The sequence below is a fragment of the Rousettus aegyptiacus genome, unplaced genomic scaffold (genome assembly GCF_014176215.1).
Source record: "Rousettus aegyptiacus isolate mRouAeg1 unplaced genomic scaffold, mRouAeg1.p scaffold_m13_p_16, whole genome shotgun sequence".
Lineage (NCBI taxonomy): Eukaryota > Metazoa > Chordata > Mammalia > Chiroptera > Pteropodidae > Rousettus > Rousettus aegyptiacus.
In genome coordinates, this window is record NW_023416291.1 from 25,100,399 (window position 1) to 25,123,694 (window position 23,296).

Genomic DNA, 23,296 nt, shown 5'->3' on the forward strand with positions numbered 1-23,296 from the left:
ACAAGGATTTCAACTTCTTGTAAATAAATGGTTCATTAAAAGGAACCTTTAAATAAATCTTACTTGCCTAATTGAAACACGTCAGGATTTGCCTAGTTTTCTTATTTGGGTGGGAAGTTTGTTGGTAGTGAAAAATTATGCTTTAAGGAGTTTTTCAAATAAACTGACATTTATATGACTGTAGAATGTATATCTACAGTCATATGGAGTTTGAGATGACTGCTTTCAAATTGTCCAATTTTAACTGCTTACAATATATTTAATTGCTCAATTAATTACATATTATTTATTTAATTTCAAAAATTAAATCTTCAGGAAAAAAATTTAAGTTTAACTCGAAGCGAGTTATTTCTTAGGTTGTTGAAAATGATGGCGTCCCAGAAACATGGGCTTATCCATTGTCATGAAATGCTGTCTTTGTTTTGTTAAATATTAAAAAAGGAAAGAAGAAAAGAAAAGAAAGAAAAAAGAAAAAGAAAAAGAAAAAGACAAGACAAGACAAGACAAGACAAGACAAGACAAGACAAGAAAAGAAAAAAGGAGGGGAGGGGAGGGGTGGGGAGGGGAGGGGAGGGGAGGGGAGAGGAGAGGAGAGGAGAGGAGAGGAGAGAAGAGAAGAGAAGAGAAGAGAAGAGAAAAGAGAAGAGGAAAAGAAAAAAGATTCAAACAAAATCCCCAAAAACTCTCCCAATACTACTGCAAAACAAACATATCAAACTTGATTTTCATTATAATGTAGCTATTTCTTCATGCTAATAAATTTAAAAACCAAGGCCTAGATTATCTATCTATCTATCTATCTATCTATCTATCTATCTATCTATCTATCTATTTATCTATCTATCTATCATCTATCTATCTAATCTATCATCTATCTAATCTAGTTTCTCTCCTAAAAGCAATAATAGTCTCTCTTCATATAAAGCAGTTATAATTTAAAGACACTTAATATTTGCCTCTTTGCCAGCACCAAATCTGTCTCATCTGAATCTTTCCATTCAATGAGAAACATTAATTCTCCACTGCTGTCTGTGGTACCAATTATTAAACTTCTAGCACACACTCTTGATTTATCAGTAGCATCTCTTTTCTTCTTTGATTTGCTATCATTATACATTGTCAGAAAAGATTTTCTTTTTTGTACCATCTTTTTCTTTACCATCTTCTTGAGAATTAAAAAAATGCTTCCATTAACCCTGTACAATTTAAATTTTCTTCAGGTTCCCACGTATTGCCAGCATCTGTGAATTCCTTTTTCCACTTCAGGAAAGACTCCACCTTACCATTTATTTGGTCCATCAGTTCAGTACTTTTTCCGCCACAAATTCTTCACTTCCTGTCTCTTCAACTTTTTTACTTTTAGCATTCTGTTTCTTTCTCTCTCTCTCTCTCTCTTTTTTTTTTTTTGGCAATGTACTTTTATTGGGGATCATTTTTTATTGCAGACTTGAAGAGCTGTTATTCACGAACTCCGAGCTGCCCGAGGTCTCATGTCTGTGGTGTCTCCCCATTTATTTGTTAATGGAAGGAATTTTTCAATGTGATCTAGATTCGAAACAATTATACAAAGTCTTATATCCAGTCTGAATTGTCAACTCTTTTCAGATTAACCAGCTAAAAGTAATATTGAATCTACTAACTTCAATGATGTGAAGTCTGTTACAATTATAAAAGGAACAAGCTAAACTATGACATTTATTTCCTACTCATAGTGCTCAATGACATATCCTTTAATAAAACTTCTGCATGAATCTGAGTACATATAATAGGAACTTAAATTCTTTCCTAATTAAAGACAAAAAAATAGCCTTTGCAAAGTCCTCAATCCATCTGAGATTGCTTTCATCATTTTATAATAGAAACTGGAATGTTCCTTTTAAATTTTTTTTGAAGAAAAACAGAATAAATGACTTCAACTTACATAATTAAGCTAGTTTTCAACATCTGTTTCTCTCTCACTCATACACGTACAAACATACCCTGATTCAAAACATCACACTCTTCCTACACTCAGAGCACATATGTTTTAGATGTGACAGAGAATACAATAAATAGGAAGGATTTTCTCTTAACTCACAGGTTTTATGTAAGAAAATATTTACTGTATTCTTTACAACATAAAAACTTCACATTTAAAAAGTATATATTTATTTGTTAATTCTGTAGAATCATTACCCAAGAATACAAAATATTAAATTGCCTTAGTCATTTTCATTTGGCAATTTTCTATATACCTGAGTAGTCCATTAACTCTTCATTTATACCAACTTTTATGTGGTCCAATTACTACAAATTCAGAGTAACTCCTACCTGCCATACTGTTGGCCTCCTTATCTACAAATATAATTATTGCCTTCTTATCTCTCTTTATACACACACCTTTGATGCTATACCAAAAGCTTTGAGGAGATACACAAAACTCTGTAGACTGATTTTCAGAGCTGTTCAAGTCACACCCCAATTTATAACTCTAGTCTTAATAACAATGGCTAAAACTGTGTGTGTGTATGTGTGCGTGCGTGTGCATGTGCACAATTAATATATGTATGTGTACCATTTATATAATCTTCTCAATAATCCAATAACGGAGATACTGTTAATATACCTAATATCCCTATTTTAGATATAAGAACACTAATGCCTAGAAAAGTTAGGTTCACCTTTGAAGGTCACAAAGAAAATGCCAGAATTAGAAACTGGGTTGTCTGACCCTTAGAGGTCATTTTGTGTTATTATTACATTGCTTACTTGAGCAGGCCAATAGATTCGCTCTACTGAAAAGATAACATTTTTATCCTCTTTTCATACATTTTCCTATTCTAAAAAGCCATCTCTTATTCATTGATTGTATAAATCCTTCATATAGTCTTTGCCAGTTGAAACTTATTCTCTTTTTTCTGAAGCTCTTTGGTACTGTGGTCATCAAACTGAGCTGTGCATGTCTAAGGAGGGTAAAAAAGATTATTCATTGGAAAAAGAGAATAAAATATTTAAAAGTCTAATTATATTTAATTATCTTTCATCCTTTTAAATTTGTTTTTAAAATAAGTATGATTAGTTTAATACTACATGGACATGTTATATAAATATAAATCCATGTATTGGAGAGGTATGGTTCAATATGTTAGTATTCAGTGTGCTTGATTGAAAAGTTTACAGATCACTGACCAATATTATTAACAAATTTTTTCACACATGATTTTTATTGTATTTTTACTATTTTGTAATTTGTAATCTATCCATGTAAATGATTTGTTCCTTGAGGACAGAAATTATGTTTTAAATTTCTTTTTAAATTACCTGTATCATTGAAATGACCTTACATATGTGACCCAACTGTCAGGGAAAACCTTGATATTTGCAGACTCTGTACCATAAAACATTTACATACATAAAATGGGAAATAATTGCAAGTCAACTGAAACACTGAAGAATGCTAGGTATAAATTAGTGGAAATATGCTGACTTCAATTAGTAAAGGAGAATTTATTATTGATTTGATTTCAGCTTGGCAAAGGTTAAACAGTAATTTTTTTTTTTTTTAAGTACAGAGTTTCTATTATAGCTTCTGGGTGTGCTCTATCAGTGTCTTCAGGATGAATGCAGCCCAGCACCCTGGGCCAGAGGCTCTGTGTATTGAAAGGAATCTCATTGCTCTATACAATTAATTTCTTCAATTTTCAAGAATACATAATGAAGTGGAAAATTTGTTAATCAGAAGACTGAGTAGCTTAAAAATAAAAACAGATATATTAGAATAAGGAAAATTTAAAAATATTTAAGTTATTTTAAATTAAGTTATAAAAGCTCCCCAATACCTGTATTTTCTTTCCAGAATGGCTCATACTTAGAAATACTATCACAACATAATGACTGTTGGGAAACAGTGTGTGGTAAATTAGAAAAGTCTGCAGAGGTCACATCATACATAGATGACTTCATTCTTTAGTAAGAAAATGGGCAGAAATCTAGACTACATTTTCCAGGTCCTTTGTGGTTGGGTGTGACCATATAACTGGGATGTGAGCAAATGTGATTCTCCAACATGCTTTTTGTATTATTTCCCCCCAACTCTTGACCACATAGAGGAGAGTTAAAGGTATAGAGGAAAGACAAGTCACAGGATGAAATATGGGGGCTATTTGTTATAGCAGTTAGTCTATATTGATTAATATAGTTGTTAAATCTCTGTTTCTAATCACTCTAACTCCAATACACTAAATTACAATTTTTCTTGAATGTGTCATATATTTCAAATTCAACATGTCCAAAGTTTATTTTCTCATCACTTACAAATCTCCTTTCTAATCATATATTTCTTATTTGGTATCAAGAGTAAAATTACTCTATAATCATCTATTTTCCTCATGTCCTTTATCCAATAGTTCATCAATACTAATAAACCATGAATATTTTCATAATCTAGCTTAATCTTTCAGTGTTCACTATCATTATTATAATCTATGTCCTCATAATTGTTTATAGTAGATTAACACAATTTCTTAATTTGAATCTTATTCTTCAGTTAACAAATTTTCCAAAATCTTGTCAAAAATGTCTTTCTTAAAAACAAAACTAGATATGTCATTACTTTCTTTAGAGTTGCTGACTGTCTCTATATTTCCTTTCAGAAAACTCTGAATCTGTTAGTAGAGACTAAAATCGTTTATGATGTGACCTTCAAGAATTTTTCTAAATATATTCCTCTCTGCTTCTCAACAGTCACTGTATATGGTTATAATTTCTCTTATATGCCATGCCTTTCTGTGCTCCTGCAACTTCGAACATGTTCATTTTATGAACTAGGTATCACTTTTGCTGTAAAGACACTTTCACACACTTGCTCTAACCTCATACAAATCAGGTCTGAGTAGGTGTGATGTTTTTATATTTGCTGGCCATCCATTGTATTATAATCAAAAACAAAAGTCTATCATAGATATATATGATGTATTACTGAATTGTACACTTGAAACTCATGTAATTTTATTAACCAATGTCACCACAATAAATTTAATTTAAAAAGAATATGGCTTATATCTAATAAAACACCATTACAGCTTTTACTTTTGTTTATTAGACAAATTCAACAGGAAATAATCACATATATTTCAGTAATTGATGTGGGAGAAAGAAAAAACACATATGTAAACATATACACAGAGAAACACACACATACCACAAATTCAAGGTCTCTGAAATTACCAAGAAATAAGCATATTTAAGAGAAACGACCAAGAGATTAAACTGATGAAGTGCTTTTGATCTCACAGTTTAAATGCTATAGGAAGAAAAGGTTGTTTGGTGGTGGAAACAAAATGCCTTTTTTTATCCTTTTGAAAATTAAATACTTATATTTTCAAAATATATAAAAAGTAAAGATATTACTAAATTGGTTGTTTTAAAACTGTATCACATTACCGATGTAAGGAAAAATTAAATCATGGCCAAGGAAATTAAATATTAACATTTAGCATTGCAAATCTCAAAATTTCAAACAATTAAGAAACTGCTGTTTTTTCTATAATCAGGTGGACAAGTTAATCTGGTATACATTAAATTTAAAATAAAAGATCTGTTCCAAGATTTCTGGGTTACTCCCTTAAAAAGCATCTTTTCCTTTTCCTTTTCTAATTGTCTCAAAGAAAATGTAAGTGCTCAATTAGCCCTCTCAAAAATAATGTATATTATTTTATAAGAGGTTCGCTTTACAAAACAGGAGAACTATCACATTGATACCTCACCAGGAGATAAAAAGCATCTATCCATCAGTCATAATATCTGCTATTGACATTACATGGTCGATATAGATTAAAATGAACATAAATTTAAGCTTCTAGTGTGCATAAATAATCAGTGCAATAGCCAGTGCTCTTGAGAGGCATCAGAACTGTTCACATTCTTTCCTCTCAGGGCATTCATAATTGACTCTGGAAGACAGCATAGTAAAATGAAATAAAAGAATCAACAACTAAATATAATATCACTGTGACACAGATGAAATCTAAGGTTCTGTGGTAAAAATAAATGAGACTTGTGAACTCTATAGTCAGAAAAATTTTGAAGGGCAGAAGAAATGAACAGACAGAGTATCCCAGTATCCCTGAATAAAAGCAGGGAGTAGTGATCACTTAGGGATGAAGAGACCTGTCTCGATTTAGGGGAGCAGTGAAAATAAAACGGATATACAGTGGTCTTTTCTTTCATCAAGCTTTATTGAAATATAATTGACATACAATATTGTGTACATTTAAGATGTATACAACTGGTTGATTTGATATACTTATAGATTGGCTTTTTTAGATTCTACATATAAGTAATATCATATAGTATTTGTCTTTTGCTATCTGACTAATTTCACTTAGCATAATCCCCTCAAAGCCCACCCATGTTTTTGCAAACAGCAGATTCCCTTATGTTTCATGGCTGAATAATATTCTGTTGTACATATAAACCGTATCTTTATTCATTCATCTCACAAGCATGCTTGATAGAAACTTAAGTTGTTTCCATATCTTGGCTATTTTGAATAATGTTGCAATGAACATGGATGTATAGGTATCTTTTTGAGATCCTGTTTGCCTTTCCTTGGAATATATACACACACACATACATACACACATATACATATACATACATACATATTCTTCAGAAGTAAGACTGCTGGATAACATGGTAGTTCTACTTTTAATTTTTTGAGGAAACTTCATGCTGTTTTCCATAGTGACTGCACGACTTTACATCCCCACCGACAGTGAAAAGGGTTCCTTTATCCCATATCCTCACTAACACTTTTCTCTTGTCTTTTTGATGATAGCTATTCTAACAGGTGTGAGGTGATATATTTCATTGTGGTTTTTATTTGTGTTTCCTTGATTAGTGAAGTTGAGTGTCTTTTGATGTATACAAATGGTCTTAATATATAAAAGTGGCCTTAATACCTAGCTGATTAGCTTAACGAAATTTGATAGAAAACTTTTATTCCAATGAATTGACTGTGTCAAATGATGGGGTAACTGAAGACATGAGATTTGATGAAAGACTTCGATTTAAGCAATAAAGATAAGACTTATTGATAATTAAAGGATATCTGGAATAAAGGAATACCTGCATTTACTGAGGCCTGACAGACCCTTGTGCTACCGTTCTGGAGACCTGGTGAGAAGCAGTCAGATATTGAAAAACTAAAAATGTAATAGTTGAAACTCCGAATGTGGATGTACTATCTCAGATCAACAGCAAGAGTTAGAAGAAATGCAATATCAGTTTTCTGTAAAATTTATTTTGGTTCTATTTATCTCAAATTTGAGTAAAATATGCATCTTCTCTTACTTTCATAACCAGAATAATAAACTAAAATACACTGTAATGTTTTAAAAAGACTAAGAATAGTTCTGCTGTAATATAAAAATATATTAGGAAAGACTTGGCAAAATGAGGAGGAGGAATCTATTTAAACAAAATGAATCATAAGTAAATACCAGTTCTATTTTAAATATAGTCCTCATCTTTCCTGTCAATCAGTTGAATCTTTTACTATACTAGACACAATTTTTCACAGAAAAGAAAACGTTCATGTTTGTTTTAATATGATGCCAGTACCTAGGCATATTTTCCTGAAAATTAAATTTTTTTTTTGACAAATCCTAAAGACTACTAAAACAATTGTTTCTATAGTGAAATAGAACATTTGATAGAATTAACAAATGAAAAAAATCTACTGATCTCCAAGATCTCAAGACAAAATAAGCAGTGGAGTATCGACATAAAATATTAAATAAAGCATGCTCATTGAAGGAAGTAGATATATAAATAGTACATAGATATATAAAGATAGTATCAGAATATTCACATATGCTACATTTATGCCAAATACATAATAAAATATCTCTTTATAGAGTTCGATGTCTTGAATAGTTTTCTAAATCTAATTATATTACCTTTCGATTTGGGAATAATTTGTTTTAGAAAAAAATAACTAAATGCATTTATTTTGTGTTTTAAATTTCTCTCTTATAAAACTACAGTTATATTTATGTTAATAATGATATGATTAAGTTTATTTTAAAACCAACAGCTTCTAAAAAGATAGAGCACAATTTACATTCATATTGCCAATTCTTGGGCTAAAATAACAGCTTGTTAATTTTGTATGTTAACTTCTAAAATGTTTTCTAAGTTACGTTTGATTATTTTAGAATTTCATTGTAGAGAAGAATGTTTTGAAATCAGAAACCAATATATTAGAGATTTTGATTCTATGTCATTTCTTTTTATATATTTGCTATTATTATTATCTTAAGCTATAAATTTCATTGATGAAACCATTATGAAAAAAAAGCATTTTTACTTATCTTCCTAAAGATTAACTGGAAAACTAGAAAATAATTCTTGGCCTAAATTATGAAGTAAAATGATATGATGGTATTAAAATTAAATGATAGATGAAAAGACTATATATATAATATTTGAAATATGCGATTATGTCAATATCTGGCAGTATGGTTTTTTTATAATTGAGTTTTTATTTTTGACAGTGCTATATAGGCACATGTTTATAGAGTCAAATAGTCCTATAGGCAGAAATATAAATTTCGTCCACCATTTCCATATCTAGAGGTACCCACAATCAAATTTTTTAGTGCCCTAAATAATGTGTTTATAAGGCGGTTTTCTCGATATATATTTTTTTCTAACTGTAGGTGTTATCCACTAGCTTCACATTTTGAAAGATGAGGTTTTAGCTGTCTCGGATCATCTCTTCACTGCCCTTTTCTACATATACTTTTCCTGTCTCCTACTATTGGGTTAGGTCAATAACAGTTTTGACCTTAGAATACCATAAACACTGTTCACAGCTGAGCCAGAGAGTAGTCTATGAGCATTTTTCCTTTCCTGTCAGATTTCTTGTTTTCCCTGGAGTCAGTAATTCTCTACTTTTCCATTTTTTAGTTCTCTAATTATTTACGCATTAATTTTACCTTAGTTGTCTAAATCTGTCAGGAAAACTGAAAGATGTCAGATATTCTATCAAGGTCACCCTCATCACTGACCTTCTGTGGGAGCCTCTGACCAGCTCACCTGCACACAGCTGATGGCCTGGGGTCTCCTGGCAGTCTGTTTTTTTTAGTTGATAATCTTTCACTTTGGGGTTTTCTCTTTTAGAAAATATACTAATTGTCGATATTAGCATTATTTGTCAAGCTCAAGACACAATGTGCTTTCTGAACTTAAACATAAATTTCATTTGTCTTTCATTATAATTTTACATATGTTTCTTCCTGATTCTCGCTATTGTCTTCTTATAAAAACTATATTAAATGTGTATTGGATCCTACAATGTTTATTCTTTAATCTCATTTTCATATTTTCCTTTTTTTTAAATGTGACTAAACTTCAATCTAAGTAATGTTCTCAGATTTATTTTTCAACTTACTAATTCTCTTCAGCAAATTCTTAAAATATTTGTTGCTTTTTAATTTTTAATATTATCGTTATTTTTTATTTTTGGACTTTTAGAACTACTTCTGGGGATCTTATCTGATGATACATGATTTCATTTTGTTTATAAGTCTATATTTTAAACATTTATTTTATAGTCTATATCAGATCATTGTATTATCTAAAAATCTTGAAGCTCCTTTCTTTTACATATTGTTTCTGCTGATTTTATTTAATACAGAATTATTTTCTCATATGAATTTGTTATACTGAGTTCATCCTAAAGATGATTTAATTTTAAGAACATATTTAATGCAATTGAGGACGTTTCTCTCCATATTGGTTTTATATTTGTTTCTGTTAATCACTCCAAGAACAAATTTTCACTAAATGTTTTCAGTTTGGTAGGTTGATTCTATATTTTTTTCAGTTGGGGGTAGTTAGATTTTTTTCTGGTTCAAATTTGAACTCCAGTCCTCTGTGGGTGCAGATCTGTGGTTATATATACTCAGTGAAGATTATTTTTTTCTTTCCCTCCCAGAATTGAGTCCAAAATACAAACAAGACAAAATCTTTGTTCTTTCACTTTACTAGTAAAAAGTATTTGTTTTCATAGTTCATCCTTTCACTAAAAATATAGCCTTGCAAGGATATCAACTAACTGTTGATGCCCCTTTTTGAGCTTCATATTTAAGAAACTCCCAAGACCTATCTTCGTAATGCCACATCTAGAATTCTACAAACCACATTTCTGCTTTGAAAATTGACTTTTTGTTTGGCTTTGCCAAGATGGGAAACTAGAGGGAGAGTGTAAGGTGAAAGGAGGAGGTGTCTGCTCTCTCTTTTTTACCTACGTTTTTGATTTTGCATTTTGGTTTTTCTTTCTGTATCCTGATCCTATTAACAATATTTCTTTGTCCTACTGAGAAGCAATTCATAACAATAGCAGTTCAAAGTTGACTCAATTTTGCAATTTTTTCAGCCTTGCTGGGTCCCCTTAGCAACATACACACGAGGAAGTGAGCTTTCTCTTGCCAGAGCTGTGAATCCCTACGACTAAGCTCTACCATGAACTAAGAGAAAACAGAACCAGCTTTTTCAGACAGAGCTCAGTGTCCTAGCTCTACAGGGCCTTTCTGCCAGGCTTTTGAGTTGTGATCATTTCAACCTCTTCCCTTTGTTCTACCACTGCTAGGGAGGGAGCTGCCCCCTGCAGTTTCTAACTTCGTGATATTTTATTTATTTATTTATTTATTTATTTTTTACTTTTTCAATTCTTTCACACTTAACATTTAAAAAAATATTACATTATTTTTGTTCAAATAAGTGTGTAGTTTCTGCCTCTTGACTGGGCCTTAGCTGCTACATTTCCTACAGAAGGATCCATCAGTATGGATTGGTCAAGGACAGGATATTTTTTTGGACCAAATGTTATGAGCATTTTATTTTAATCTATGTTTCATCTCTTTGAAACTTTAGATGCTGTTCTTTTCTTCTCAAGAGCTGACACAGTAACACAGGCCTGGGGCAATTTCACATGGGAAATCTTTTTTTCTCTAGAAACATTAGAAGTGAACTAAAGTCAAACTACTAAAGGGTTAGAGAGAACCCAAGAATTTCTCCCACTACACTTTGGCCTTCTTTGTCAAAAACCTTGCATCTTAATTAGAGTACTAAAATTCGGAGAGCTAAAGTACAATGTAGGCTTATGGGGAAAGTTGTTAAAATGTTCATTTGCCCATGTCATAATTGACAACTTAGTCCTGCCTATAGCTGAAGTAAAGGAATCTCTAATTTAGCCAGGCTTATCTCACTAGGGTACCATTTGGTCAGGTCTATGCAAAACTTCCCAGGAAAAAAAGAATGCCTAATGCCCTTTGGGGGTCCAAAAAGGTTTTAACTTTGGCAAGGAAGGTTTCAGGATTCTGTACCCTATCAATCTCTCTCCACTGAAAACTCAATTTATATTTTGCTGTCTTGCTAGTGTTTTATGTGCTAGGATGAATAATGGCACTCAAGGGTGACCATGGCCTTGTCTCCAGAACCTGGGAATATGTTACCTTACATGGTAAAAGGGATTTAACAGATAGGATCGAGTTCCGGACCTTGAGATGAAGAAATTATCCTAGATTATCCAGATGTGCCAAATATATTTACAAAAGATCCTTATAAAGGAAAGGCAGATGGAAGGAGAAGGATAAAAGGTAATGTGATATGGAGGTCTGATTCAAAGTATGACAGCCTCTTCATCCTGACAAAGTCAAGGAACAGATTCTCTCCTCGAGCCTTTAGAAGGAATTCATGCTGCTGACACCTCAGTTTCAATCCTTAATTCAGACTTTAGGCCTCTAGAACTGTAAGACAACAAATTTGTATTGTTTGAAGCTACTAAGATTGTGAATATTTGTTACAGCAGCAATAGGAATCTAACACATCATAAAATGCTTTTGAAAACTGAGTGTGTATCTATATATTAAATTTCTCATATATTTTTCTGCTTGATTAAAGGGTGCAAAGCAGGAATGGGAAGATACTAGAGTTCTTAGAGCAATAGAAATTGAGGTGCAGAATGTTACATTTACATAGCTAAATTAAGATAGAGAACTAGTTTAAAACTCAAATTCTTGGTCTCCACACCATATCCAGTGAATCGGAATCTCTAATTTCCAATATTTTAAAAGAATTTTATTAAAATATAGTTTGCATACAATATTATATTAGTTTCACAAGTACACCATAGTTAGTCAATGTTTATATTCCAACAAAGTGATCACTGTTAAGTATAGCAACCGTCTAACACTGTATGATACTATCATAATATTATCGACTGTATTCCCTATGCTGTACACCACCACATCCCCATGACTTATTTTATACCTGGAAATTTAAACCTCTTATTACCCTTCACCTTTCCCCCCCTTTTTAAAACTTTTCAATTACAACTGGCATTCAATATTATTTTATATTAGTTTCAGGTATATGGCATAGCAGTTAGACACATAATTTACAAAGTGACCCTCCTCCCCCTGACTAGTCTAGTACCCATCTGACACTATACGTGGTTATTACCACATTATTGACTCTATTCCCTATGCTTTACTAATCAGTGGTCCCAAACTTTTTGGCACAGGGACCAGTGCTCCTATGAGAATCTAATGCCTGATGATCTGAGGTGGAGCTGAGGCGGTGATGCTGGTGCTGGGGAGCGGCTGCAAACACAGATGAAGTGTTGCTCCCTCCTGGCAGCTCACATCCTGCTGTGCAGCCCGGTTCCTAACAGGTACTCGTCTGCGGCCTAGGGGCTGGGGACACCTGTTTTACTTTACATTCCCATGCCAATTTTGTAACTACTAATTTGTACCTCTTAATCCCTATCAGCTTGTTCCCTACATCTATGAGTCTGTTTCTGTTTGTTCATTTGATTTGTTGTTGAGTTCCCGCATATAAGTGGAATCATATGGTATTTGTCTTTCTCTGCCTGAATTATTTCACTTAGCATAATACCTTCCAGGTCCATCCATGTCGTTGCAAATGATAAGATTTCATTCTTTTTTTTTTTTTATGGCTGAGTAATATTTCATTTTATATATGTATAGCACTTTCTTTACCCAATTGCCTATCGATGGGCATTTAGGTTGCTTCCATATCTTGGCTATTGTTAAGTAATGTTGCAATGTACATAGGGGTGCCTATATGGTTCATTAATCTATGACAAAAAAAGGCAAGAATATACAATGGGATAAACACAGTCTATTTAATAAATGATATTGGAACAACTGGACAGACATATGCAAAAATAAATAAATAAATAAAACTAGACCATCTTCTTATACCATTATGAGAATGAAGAGAAAATGAATTAAACACTTAAGTATAAGACCTAAAACTATAAAAATCCTAGAAAAAAAAACAGGCAATAAACTCTTTGACGTTGCTCTTAGTAGTTTTTTCTGATGCGTAACCTCAGGCAAGGGAAATAAAAGGAAAAATAAACAAATGGGACTGTGTCAAACTAAAAGTTTTGGCACAGCAAAGAAAATCATCAACAAAATGGAAATACAGCATTCTGAGTGGGAGAAGATAATGACCAATGATACATCCAGTAAAGAGTTAACATCCACAATTTATAAACAACTCATACAACCTAACACCAAACAAACAATCCAATTAAAAACTGGGCAGAAGACCTGAATAGCCATTTCTCCAAAGAGGAAATACAGATGGTCAATAGACATATGAAAAGATGGTCAAAGTCATTAATCATCAGAGAAATGCGAATTAAAATCACACTGAGATATCACTTCACACCTGTTAGAATAGCCATCATCAATTAATCAAAAAACAAATGTTGGCGAGGATGTGAAGAAAAGGGAACTCTTGTGTACTGTTGATGGGACTGCAAATTGGTGCAGCCACTAGGGAAAACTGTATGGAGGTTCCTCAAAAAATTATGACCCAGCAATTCTACTTCTGAGTATTTATCCAAAGAAATCCAAAACACTAATTTGAAAGAAATATGCACTTCTACGGGAGATTTTTACACACACTGGTGTTTGAGTAGCACTAATCTAGAGCAGAGGTTGACACACTACAGCCTTCAGGTTGATTTTGTAAAGTTCTTGGAACACAGCCATGCCCTTTCCTTTATGTACTGTCTATGAGTACTTTTGTTACAATGACCAAGCTGAGTAGATGCTATAGAGACTTTAAGACTTACAAAGCTTAGAACATTTATTTTTCTGACCTTGTGCAGTGATTATTTGCTGGGCTCTAGCTAAAATACAACAGCCCAAAACTGGGTGCTTAAATAGATGATTCTGTGGTTTTCCAGGATGATACGACAAATGGCCAAGAAAATGGTTATAAAATAGCTAATACATTAGCCAACTATTTGTTTCAAAATATGTCCCTCTCTCCTATATTTCCGAATGTACTGGAGTACATTCCGTGGAAACACATTGGAATTCAGAATTAGAACTTGAGAATAACCAAATAATGAGTCCATTTAGCTTTCTAAAATGTGTTAGAATAAAACCGCATTTCTGTTACTATTATTAGTACACTGAAATAAATCTGAAATGCAAAGTTAGAATGAGATAAATCTTTTTTATGGAGAAAAATACAGCTTTTATAGCTTTAAACAGATATGAGCCACAAATGCCCAATTGAAATGACCCTACACATTATTTTAGCTCTTTTTAGGGATACATTGTAAATGATATTTTTTCAAGCATTATCAAGAAATGCAATACTTTAATATTGAAATCAGTATTCACATACTACTTACACAATGCACACTGTGCTTTCATAACACAATTCTTATTAAGGCCACACACCTACCGTGAAAATGACTTTATTGTGAATAGGAGATTCAATAAGATCATTATTAAAAAAAAAAAAAGACTTTTATTGATGGACCACACACACAAAGGAAATTGCCATTCAAGCAAGAGTCAAAAAGTTTGCAGTAAAGCTAGAAACATTGTCTGTTTCTCATTTCAGATGTAGGCTCTGTTCAGAAAAGGAAAAAAACAAAAAAAAAATCACTCCTTGTTGGAACTTTACAATCAAGAAAAACCTCTCCTCCGTCATCACTCTCACCTCTCAAAGTATTCCCTGAAGCTAATTTTACCCAAGTTTTTATTTCCTTCCCATAATCTAAGTCTTCATACTTATGATTATTAGGAAGCATTATTTCCATTTTATCCAATTTTGGTACCAATGTGCTAAAGCCTTAGAGAAAGCACTTTATTAGGCATATTTTTAGTTTTATATTATGAAAAAATTCTAATATATACAAATAAATTGGAATAGAAAAATGAACCTCCATATATCCATCACTCAAATTCAGCTGTTATCCACTCATGCATCATTTATACCTCCGTCCCAAATTACTGCTGTAATTACTCAATTTACAGTTCTTTTTCTTTAGGTAAAATAATATACATTTTAGTGCAGAAAACTTAGCCTTAGAATTCTGACAAATGGATACACTCAGATAGTCAATACCCCTATCATGACACAATTCCTTTTCACCAGAATATTCCCATATTTCCATTCCAGTCAACTTCCACCATTCCTCACCCAACCCCTAATCCTCCAGAGGCAACCACTGTTCTAGTTTCTTTGTTTTTAAAATTTTAGATGAATTTTGTCTCTTTTAAAACTTTATTATTTTAAGTATACAATATAGTCTTTTCTACATCTGCCTTCTTTTGCCCTGCCAAAGTGTAATTTGTCCATGTAATGCATTCGATTGGGCATTTTTATGGTCAAGAAATATTCTAGCGCAGGAATATGCTGAAATTTGTTTTTCCATTCTCTTGTTGTTTCAGAATATAATTTTGAAATAAAAAACTTACATTGATTCAGAATTATTCTTGGAAGCTGGCAAAATAAACAACAATAATAAAATAAATTTATGGCAGTCTCAAAAGTAGTATATTATAAAATTAACTTAGATGTGCTCGGATTCCTCACCTTACTAGTAGGAGAAGAGTAATAGTTCTACTTCATAGGCCAGTTATGAGGATTAAGTGAGTTAAACACATACAGCTCTTATGACAGTACCTTTTTTTATACTAAGGTCTTAGTGGATGCTAGTTTTCATTGTCGTTATTACTAGTAATAGAAAAGCATAATGGAAACAATCTAAAATGACTTAATCAAATAAAACTTCAGGCCGTGTGCTATTATCTTGGGCCATAATACTGTTAATTTAATTATCTATTAGTCTTCAGCTGGAAGAGAAAACATGGCTGAGAATTAGGGATTGCAGGTAGGATACCTATATGCGTATGGAAGTGGGGATTAGAGACGGGTCATAATGACATCGCTGTGCTACTTTGTTACATTGCTTATTGCTCTATTATGTTTGCTTTAAAATTAAGTTTAGTTTTTAAGTATTATTATTTATTCATAATAATAGCTCAATTGTTGCATATCAATAGAAACAATTTCTTTAGAAAAAATAAATTATATAAGAAGTTATATTTGCACATATATATATATGTTACCTTAAAATAATAAAACAGAAAAATCCTCAGGAAAAATAGTCAGATTTGTTTAACTCTTTTTAAAATAATTTGATACTTGGGTCGATTTAAAAAATACTAAAGCACTACTTTAAAACTATTTTAAGATATATTTCTCCCTGTTTAAATCACATATTTGTTTTATTAGCGATAACTAAAAATTAAAATGAGAAAATCCTGTTACATTTTTAAACATTTTCTCTTTTGACTTAATTTAGAATATAAAACTATATTCTGCAGTTAGAAAATAAAGATGTGCTTTGAACTATCATTATACCTGGAAATCACTTTCAAAATACATTTGTTCATATGTTGGTCTGAGACATTGTTTTTAACTTTTTCCCCATCCTTACCATCCTCAAACTCTCAGAGGAATAGTATAAGAAACACGAATTTATTTTAAAATTTTTATAATACTAGATGCCAGTAATATTAAACAAACTAATATTTCAGGAGAGAACAAGTTGAAAAAATGAACAAATATCTCAAAAATTCTCATATAGACATGAAAAGTTGCCTGCACCCTAGATAAAATAAAGCTCCAGCAGACACCTATGTACAGGCATGTCCCTTAGGCAATGATGACTTTGGAAATGTTCTATTTTAAGCACGTCTCTGATATGACAGGGTCTTTTTCTTAGCCAACAACAGCCATGAGTTCATTTGTATCCCACCGACAGGCACTAACAGTACTGGTTCACATTAAAAGCAGATGCGGATGTCCCAAGAGGAATTGCATGCCTATGACACAGAAAAGAAACCATTGCTGGGTAGTGACTGCATGATTACTGTGTCTGCCGTTTCTCATAATCTGGAATTTTCAATGCCAGTAGTGACATGAATGGCGATGCATACATTTACACTAAAGACATCTCAACTCCCAAAGGTGAAGAAATATAGATTCCCCTCACCAGCTATATATGAGTAATACTGAAACAGGCAGTATGGAAAATAAGCCACTAATAAGCAGAAAAATAAAATGATCTCACACTCCCCCTACTGTACCCTAAAACAGGTTTATTGTAAGAAACCTCCCCACACAATGCCCTGGCAAATGGAAAAGGGTGGAAGTTAGAAAATCTCTTATTTGTATCTTCAAGGAAATCAATTGAATATTTCGTTTCTGAGAAAGGAATCAATCGAAAACCAGAGAAGAAATGATTTTGTATTAGTGTTGTCCAATAGAAATATAATGTAAGCCATGTATATAATTTAAAACTTTCAAGTTGTCACACAAAAAGGTAAAAAGTAACAAGTAATTGTATATATAATCCAATCTGCACTCAATACTATAATCACAAAATGTAATTAATGTTAAACCATTAATATTTTACTATATGTATTTTTGCACTGTCTTCAAAATCCAATATGTATTTTATAGTTACAGTACATCTCAATTTGGAAGAGCTAGAAGTCAAGTGTTCAATAGTTACATGTGGCCAGAGACTGCCATATCAGACAATGCAATTTTAGAATAGTTCCCAGTGTAACTTTACAATGTAAAATAGTTCCCAGTGTAATTTTACAATGTAAAACACATAAATCTATAACTCATAGTTATTAAATTCACAAATAAGTTGGTGGAGTTGTTTTTTTTTTTTTTTTTTTTTTTTTTTTTGGAAAAACTGGTGAGAATGAGCCACCTTGATTGAGAGAAGCATGTCCTCAGTAAACTGGAAATCACAGAAATGCTGAGACAGCCCCTCAATCATAATATGCCGTGAAATTAGTGGTCTAAAAAAAGGTTATTCAAATCCCCAGCAGGCAAGTTCCATCTAACACCTAAGTGATATACTGGTTATACAATAATAATAAAAAAAAACATATTCTTATGTTTAAAAATTGAAGAATCTATGCATTATTTCTTTAAATTTCTTAGAGAATTATCTATCTATTATGCATTTACCTTCTTTTTAAAACAAATGCTACTAATGCCAGTTAAATTATCCATCTCTTGGTCTGTGCAGAGATGTAGTATAACTGGCATTTTTCTTCTGATACTCAAAAGCTCTAAGCTCTTTGTGGTTCTAATAACTATGTCTCAATAATTAATAGACTGAGTATTTTATAGATCAAAAAAACTATTAGCCACTTGGCTATAGAAAAATATAATCAAGTTGCTTCAATCTCAACATGTGGGCACCTGTTTATCATAAAAACTTTGTGCTAGAGCACTTCAAAAAGAGAGGGCTTTATATGGATCCTATCAGTTTTGGCTGCTTACTTGTTTGAAATGAGCTTCATGAAGAGTTTAGGCATAAGCATGTAGACATTACGTCTTTGCAAGAGGTTTTCTATGGCAAACTGTTACAAGTTAACATGTATAAATATCTCTTCAATGTTTATTGAAATATCTAATTCAAAGCAGCATTCACAGCTCTGGGAAAAATATCAAATGTTTAAGAAAAAAGTAATAGACATTTCTATGATCATCTTAACATTTTTTATGGTTATTGGACTGTCTATATAAAGAGGGAGAAATGAAATGCTTGATTTTTAAGAACTATTTTTCTCTAGTACTACATTTTCTTTTTCATACAACATGTCTATTATGCAAAAATTGCTCATGTGGTTATGATTTCATATATGATTTTCACCAAGTATATATGCTTTGTGCTACTGACATCAAGTAAATAAGATAAATGCCACTCGCAGAATTACCAAAGGCAAAAATGATTTTTGTATGTTTGGAAACCATGAACTTTAAGAGAAAGAAATTATCTAAGAATAAACGTCACATTAAGAAACAGAAGTAAGTTTCAGAAAAATTTTAGGTAACATACTCAATAAGATTAAATAAAATCCTACATATATAGTGCTGCAGCATAAATTCATTAAGTGAGAAAAATGAGATCAGAATGTAAGTCTAGTGGAAAAAATATGCTTGCTGAATCTAAAGCCATGCTTGGATGCACTACATAGCAGATCTATTCATACTCGAGTGAAACAAAAGACAATCCTAAAAATGCCAAGACCTTTAAAAACAAATCACTCATATATATATTCTAGGTAAAAGATAAATCAAAATAAAGAATTCAAGTATATATAAATAATGGAATAAAAAATAGACAGTGCAGAAATTCTAAAACACAAAATCATCCTCAAAATATCTTGTTGAATTTAGAATGCAATTTCAAAATAATTATTATTAAAATAAAATTTAAAAATGTATAGTGTTTCAGTAACATGAATCTAAAATCTCAAATTATATATTAGAGTAAAAATCATAGCAAGATAAGGGTAAAATGCTCTATTTTTCAGTGTTAGACAGAAAAATAATGAAGTTTTTATTAAATTAAATTCATGTTTTCTTTATTCTTTCATGTTTAATCAAATTTTTAAAATGAATTAAAACTAAAAACAATCCATTGTAAATTTTAAAATAATAATATTTTGATTTCTAAAGATATATATTTTACTTAATCATGTGGTTTTGACATCAATGTAGAGGCTACTTGCATCATTTGTACTTTTGGTATTGTAGATTTTTAAGATCAAGCTGATTGGCCCACTTTGGTTTATTACTGAGAAGTGAAAAAAAGTTCTTACAAAGATTTCTAGGAAGATAAATAAAAATGTGACACAACGCAATTTATTTTACTCCAAAAGTCTCCAAAGTAGTTTTTCTTGGAAATTTCTTTGGCCACTAAATCAAAATACTTTTAAGTGAGCATCTAATGAAGCTCATTCCTTGTGAGAAGTGGGCTCTTTAGGCTTCCAAATGGGATTGCCAGCCATGATGGAGGAAACGTAGTCCGTGAATTCACCCCACTCATGATTAGGAGACATTATTACTCCCAGTGAAAATTTAAAAAAATTGTATTACTGAAAATGTCAAGGTTAGAAAATAGTTTGTTAGTCCCATTTCCTTTTCGATGTGTTCGGCCCAGATGGTTATTGGTTGCATCATAATGAACAGAGGTCCTGATGTTTTCCTTTAGGATTTACAGATGTCAGTGCATTCAGAGATTCGAATGACTCAGACAGATTTGCAAAATTTTATGGTAAGCAATCATTTCTATAAGTCTGCAGTAATCAGCAAAAATAAGCATAACCCCTTTTTATCAAACATCGAATTTAGGGTAGAAGCATTTGGTAATCTGGCATTAATTCTGTACAATCGAAGGTTAAATTTAAATTTAAACCACTGTTTTATAAATAATTGGCAGCTCTGGAAGGGTTGGATTGCTCTTATAGCACTCTAGGAAGATTTTTTTGGCAGAAAATACTTGTTGACTCATGTAGCTTATCCTGAAATAGATACAGTTTTTTCTCAATTTTTTAAAAAATGTTAGTGACTAAATATTTTGAAAGTACCATCATTGCTTTCTACAAACAATTTTTATCTTCTCTGATGAATTTCGATACATCAATTAAAATGGCAGCTCTATTGACTTCCAATAATTTTCCAACTACTTTTTATTCTCTTAACTGAATATGATTAACTGTTGAGCTCAATTTATTTCTTCAGTAGATTGTTCAAAAGAAAGAAAATAAAATCTTACATGTTTATTCTTAGCATAGTCCTATCCAACACTGATTGAATCACATCACATAGCTTAAAAATGGTGTATGTTATTAAAAGCCTGGCATTCCAAAAATAACCAGAAAAGGGAAAATAAGAGGAATTTCCTGAAGATTCTGCATTTTGAAACAAGCCATGGAAAAGAGGAAACATTCAACATCAAGATCATCTAAGCAATCGATGGTAAAATTTGAACTACCAATGTGTCTTTTTTCTCTTTATTTGACCAGTTCTTTCTTTCAAAAGTCTTCAACGAAAGTAAAAATTAAAAAAAAAATTATCAAACTAAAATATTTATGAGTTTCATTTTTCTTGTAATCCTTTTCTTGAGATCACACCAAGATTTGTATACGTGGTCTCACCCAGAGAAGCCTTGAGAGCTTAGGCCTTCTGAACAGGACAGTAGGCCTCAGCCACCTGAAGGCCAGTCCAGTCAACCAGCAAATTGAGTCTTTACTCTTTCTGATTCTGAGCCATTTGATCCATTTCAGTCTCACAGTTTGAATTGTTTCTGTTCAGAGCTACTTAGTCTTCACTACTGAGAGGCACTTGCTGAGAGGTTGATATCCATCTCTCTTAAGTGGTTTGTCTGCAAGATTAAAAAGATTTTGAGCAAGACAGGTACCTGCTACTTCAGAACTAGGTCACTAGACTGCTGTTTGCAAGGTTTTAGCCACATTTCAGCTGAAAGGTTTCAAGTCGCCCAGTGTTACATACTGTGCTGTGATAGCATCTTGATTCATCTGTTGAAGACATCTTCGTATTCTCTTCTTTGTGTGTGTTCTTTCTCATACAGCTCTGGGGACTACCGATGCTAGGACCAGTCCTGGCCTCTTCCTCAAATCTGGCCATTACACATATATTCTTCTGATCACGATACTTATTGTATTTGGTCAAATGAAATGCTTTCATTCAAAAATGATCCAAGTTTATGCTGGCCTGTGATCTATATTTCTTAGAGGTAGCTTTCCATTTTTTGCTTGGAGGTTTCAACAATACATTCCAAATATAATGCCCCAAGACTTCATAGACTCTTACTTTATTTCTGTTATTGTTCAATATTGACTTAACGATTTAAATTTTTCAGGAGGCTCAGCATCATCCAGTAAATAGATAATGTGCTATTATATTCACTAGATTTAGTTAGTTCTCAAGAGGAGAACTTGACATATTAGTTCCAATAGGGCATAAAATAGCAAAGACAAAATTTTGCGAGAAAAAAAAATCCTTTATTTAGGAAATTGATTACCATTTGATATATTGACACATCTCTTACATGGGTTGAAAAGATTCAGAAATATCTAATACCTAATTGCAAAGCAATATTTTCCTGGATGCCTGGGATAACAGAATTTTGTAGGTCACTGCTACATAAAATTACTAAATTCTCAATTCCAAAACTCCTCCCCTGGAAATTTGAAGATTTAAAAATTTTGACCCGTAATCTTGCCTTTCAGAAGGTTCCAACTCTAGGCATATCAAATTATACCAAGCTCTATTTTCACTGGTGAATAAAACTGAAAAGTGACCTTGGGACCTGCCTCAGAAAACATGAAATCATTGATAATTACTGCTAACTTAATTATTTCTCTGGAGTCTTTTGCTAAATCACTTCCACTTGTACAGAAAATGGAAAGGTTTCCATTTTTAACAATTTAAAATGAATATTTCTTTATTATATTTATGTCAATTTATTTGTTTGTTTGTTTGTTTACTTATTATTAAATCTGTATTTAGTTAGTGGTATCATCACTGATATCATTCTTCAAGAAAGAAGTAATTTTAACACATTATTCACTATCCTTATATGGCTTATTTTCTTTCAATCATAAATAGAATGTTTTTGATAGAAAATTTTGTAAATGCATACATATAAAATGAGAAAAAAACATTTTAAAGGTTTCTTATGCACATATATGTTCAACTCCTATATAGACAAGAAATGCCATTGCAAATTTGAAAGGTATATACATCTTTGACTTTACTATTGCCAATTGTTCCCTAGAGTATCAGTGTCAACTTTCATTTTCAAAAGTAACCCTGCTTTATTTTCATATCTTAGCAAATTTTAAAATTTTGCAACTGATACTTTTTTAGCTTTACCAAATACCAAATATTTAAAAAAATCTTTTGCTTATTCTTTTTTGTTTATTATTGAGACATGAAGATTCAATTGCGTGTCATTTACTTCAAAACATATTGCACAATATGTTTTTGTAGTCTCAAGGAAATTATTTCATATGAATGAGTTTTTCTCAAATAATTGACAACTAACAATTATTTAATTCAGCAATTT

General features: G+C 31.8%; 1 protein-coding gene and 1 pseudogene across 3 annotated transcripts in view; both read right to left on the reverse strand.

Moving 5' to 3' along the window:
- The window catches only part of GALNTL6 (polypeptide N-acetylgalactosaminyltransferase like 6), an 881,484-nt gene that overhangs the window by 638,570 nt on the left and 219,618 nt on the right, over window positions 1-23,296 (reverse strand). The window lies entirely within an intron of this gene.
- Window positions 798-3,022, reverse strand: LOC107512548 (annotated as a pseudogene).